The sequence below is a fragment of the Gigantopelta aegis genome, chromosome 5 (genome assembly GCF_016097555.1).
Source record: "Gigantopelta aegis isolate Gae_Host chromosome 5, Gae_host_genome, whole genome shotgun sequence".
NCBI lineage: Eukaryota > Metazoa > Mollusca > Gastropoda > Neomphalida > Peltospiridae > Gigantopelta > Gigantopelta aegis.
The window spans coordinates 10,719,005-10,722,831 of NC_054703.1; the positions used below are offsets into that span (position 1 = coordinate 10,719,005).

A 3,827-nucleotide genomic window follows, 5' to 3' on the forward strand; every position below is an offset into this window, starting at 1 on the left:
AATCAATTATCGACTATTGGATGTCAAACATTTCGTCATTCTGACTCATAGACATCAGAGGAAAACCTGCTGCATTTGTCTTAATGCAGCAAGGGATCTTTTATATGCACTTACCCACATAAAGGAAAATACATACCACGGCCTTTGACCAGATGTGGTGCACTGGTTGGATTGAGAAATATGGTTGTTAAATAAAGTGAACACTGTCATGTTGGTAACATCCACTACTTGTTGAAATGTAATCATTATTACAATCATGATTACTGGACAATGTATTCGTAATCAGTTACTTTCAAGTTTCTTTTAATCTCTAGAGGAGGGGCGGGGGGGGGGGGGGGGGGGGGGGCTATTTAGTGGGAGGCGCAAACCGTATTTTTTTAATCTTTTTTATATTAAGTAGGGTTAAAATAAAATTAAAACGTACATTTTCGTCCCTGGCTAGAGAGGTACAGACCCACCCCATCCCACAATCCACCCCAGTTTGGCTTTAAGTTTAAAATCGCCAGCAAGAATCCATAGCATTTAATATTGTTATTCTAGTCGACTAGGGACGGGACTTATCTCAGTACGTTGAGTGTTCGCTTGAGGTGCTTGCTTCGCAGGATCGAATCATTGTCAAAAACTGTGGAATGTGCTTCCTTGTCTGTGGTTAGAAAAACAAACAAAAAACGTTCGTTTCACATCCAATAGCCGATGATTAATTAATCAACGGGCACTAGTGGTATAGTTAAACAAAACCCCAAACTACTCGACCAATTTTTATACCACAACACGACAAAGCTGTGAAACATAGCAATTAGGACTATGAAATAGAAGCTATGCTATAGCTATTTTAGAATATCTACGTATATTCGTCCAAGTAAGCGCAGGTGTCTGGTATTTAGTTACATGACATTGTGCAGATGTCAGAGGTCCGATGACAGATGACGTGTTTTAAAAATGAATTCAACAATAACTCTACTGAAGATAGCGGTAGCAGTCAGCGATAAAACATGATTATTTAGAATTGCTAGCATACAGCGTCTGGATCCAGTTTCCTAGTACAAAGACATTATAGTTTTGTTTTGTTTTTATTTAACGACGCCTCTAGAGCACATTGATTTTTTTTATCTTACCATCGGCTATTGGACGTCAAACATATCGTCATTATGACACTGTTTTTCGGAGGAAACCCGCTGTCGCCACATAGGCTACTATTTTACGACAGACAGCAAGGGATCTTTTATTTGCCCTTCCCTCAGGCAGGATAGCACAAACCATGGCCTTTGTTGAACCAGTTATGGATCACTGGTCGGTGCAAGTGGTTTACACCTACCCATTGAGCCTTGCGGAGCACTCACTCAGGGTTTGGAGTCGGTATCTGGATTAAAAATTCCATGCCTCGACTGGGATCCGAACCCAGTACCTACCAGCCTGTAGACCGATGGCTTAACCACGACGCCACCGAGGCCGGTAAAAAGACATTATAGATGCAAATTTAGACAGACCTTTGATTAATCTGGCGGCTTCTAATTTTACCTTTCCATTATTGTCATCCTCGATTAAAGAACACCCATCCCATACTTCCGATGCATATGTAGCAGTATCAGATTTTTCACATTTCTCAAACACAGAAAGGAAAACAGCTACGGGTGGGTCCAGACAATTTATTCGATGTCACACAAAATGAAGACAAGGAAAAACACCCTACAAGAACAATAAAACAACAATACATATCACATCATAGAATACATATAGAATTCATGTATATGTTACCAAGTAAAATAATTTACGTATACATATAACATTTATATCACAATTTAAGCAAATGTATATCTTTTAATCATATTCATCTCATCATAAAAATAATGTAAATTGAATTATCCTGCTTTAAATCCTAAGTATTTAATGCCAAACTATAAAAAAAATTGATAAGATAAAGCAAATACATATAATAAGTACACTTGATGAACATGACAAATACAACTGGTCATATATCACAATTATACATGAAAAACTGATATTTGATAAACATAATACATAAAAACTCATACCAGGTAGATGACACCTGGGTGTAAGATAAACTGGATTCTCCAGCACACAGAAAGAGAACAGGACAATCTACAATTCAAATACAAGACATATAAAAGAAACTATTGACAATCACATACCGTTAAACACGATGAACTAAAACACATACACATACAAATACACATACACAATTAACATGACATTCAGATTGTAGTTTTTCTTTAAGCCAGCTATCTTGAACAAATATTAATTCAATGTAATTTAATCTATATACCCAATATAAATACTCATTACTTTATACATTCATAAAGTAATTAAACAATAACTAGCCACAGTACTTTCTAAGGGTGTTAACTAACAATGCATGTATACAAAACATACATATATTAAATAAAACAAAATACAGATACTAACCTTTCAGATAATATCCACTTTCAAATAATACTTGCAGTTCCACCTTTAAAAATGAAATCTGGCCTGACAATATAATCTTAGCAGGAGAAATAAACCTGAACACTAGAGACAAGTTGTTTTATTCCCTGATGGGCTTGGGAGAGGAGTTTGAGAACAATAGTTAACAATAATGCGTTAGTACAGTGTAAGCTGAAAGAAACGATTACCACAATTACAAGTTACCAGCCTATTGTTTTAACCTGGCTAAGGATAAAATAAAACTACAATAAGTGACAGCAGGCAAGCTCATTAAATACAAATCCTAACTAAAACGAAGGGCGGCGTTGCATATGTTCAATAATGTGTGTCTCTTTAACAACTATTTGTATTTCCTAAGTGCAGAAGTCATTACCGAAGCCGATTTAAATTACATGTACACATATTGTTAATATGTATTGTCCACTTGACATTTGCTGAAAGGTTAAACCTAAATGTTTGTGAGTTGTATGCTGGTGGTTTCGAACTGTTTGTGTGCAACCTCCGACCCCTGTTGCCTGTTTTTGAAGTCTGTTATTACTAGTTTATATAGCAGTTCGACAGAGACCGTCGCTTGCGTTTCAGAGACCAAAGTTTGTTTTCGATGTTTAACTATATATATACATTATTTGTTCTTTTTGCAGACGCCTACTCACCATATACCTGTTACTGGATTAGTTACTGCTGGCTGGAAGGTAGAGGCAATAGGAACGCCTGTTAATGATCCAAGGTAATTGCAATATGCATGTTAATACCAAGTATATTCATCATTATAGTAAAATACTAAACATATGTCTTACAGTTCAAGTTAAAGGAATGTACATTGTAATCAGAGTGCACCAGCTGTAAGTCGAAATGAAGGAGAAATTACAACGCAAGATGGCGAACTGTCGCTAGCATTAAACAAATCAATGGCTTAATTTTCACAATTAGAGCCGTTTTTGATTATTGAAAATCATACATTACTTAAGACTTTATTATTTAAATTGATCATTTCCATTCATCCAATTCATCCAAACTGTTTCGGGTCGTCATGGCGTTTGTAATGCAACAAAATACATTTAAAAGGTTATAAACCCCGCACATACCTCTAAGCGACTGTTATGGAGACGTGCTCATATGTATACTCTTCAAAAGAAGAAACGCAAAACCACATTGTCGTAACATTTGGAGAATTGATTTAATTATTGAATGGTGAGTCCGATAATTACCAAATGTTGCAGGATTGTTCACAATTCACTCTAGTCCATTGTGAGTAAGTGATAGGACACACCACCAAGGTCAAGGTCATCTGGAGTCAATACCGGGTGTGGCCTCCGCGTGTGTTGACAACTGCCTGGCACCGCCTGCCCATTGAAGCAACCAGAGTACGGATGACGTCCCGGGGG

General features: G+C 36.8%; 1 long non-coding RNA gene across 1 annotated transcript; it reads right to left on the reverse strand.

Moving 5' to 3' along the window:
* Positions 1–1,635: 1,635 nt before the first annotated feature.
* LOC121373194 lies at positions 1,636–2,581 on the reverse strand. The gene is made up of 3 exons (XR_005958033.1): positions 2,425–2,581; positions 2,034–2,100; positions 1,636–1,686 (listed from the first exon to the last, which is right to left on the reverse strand). It is a non-coding gene; the product is annotated as an uncharacterized LOC121373194 (long non-coding RNA).
* Positions 2,582–3,827: the final 1,246 nt, after the last annotated feature.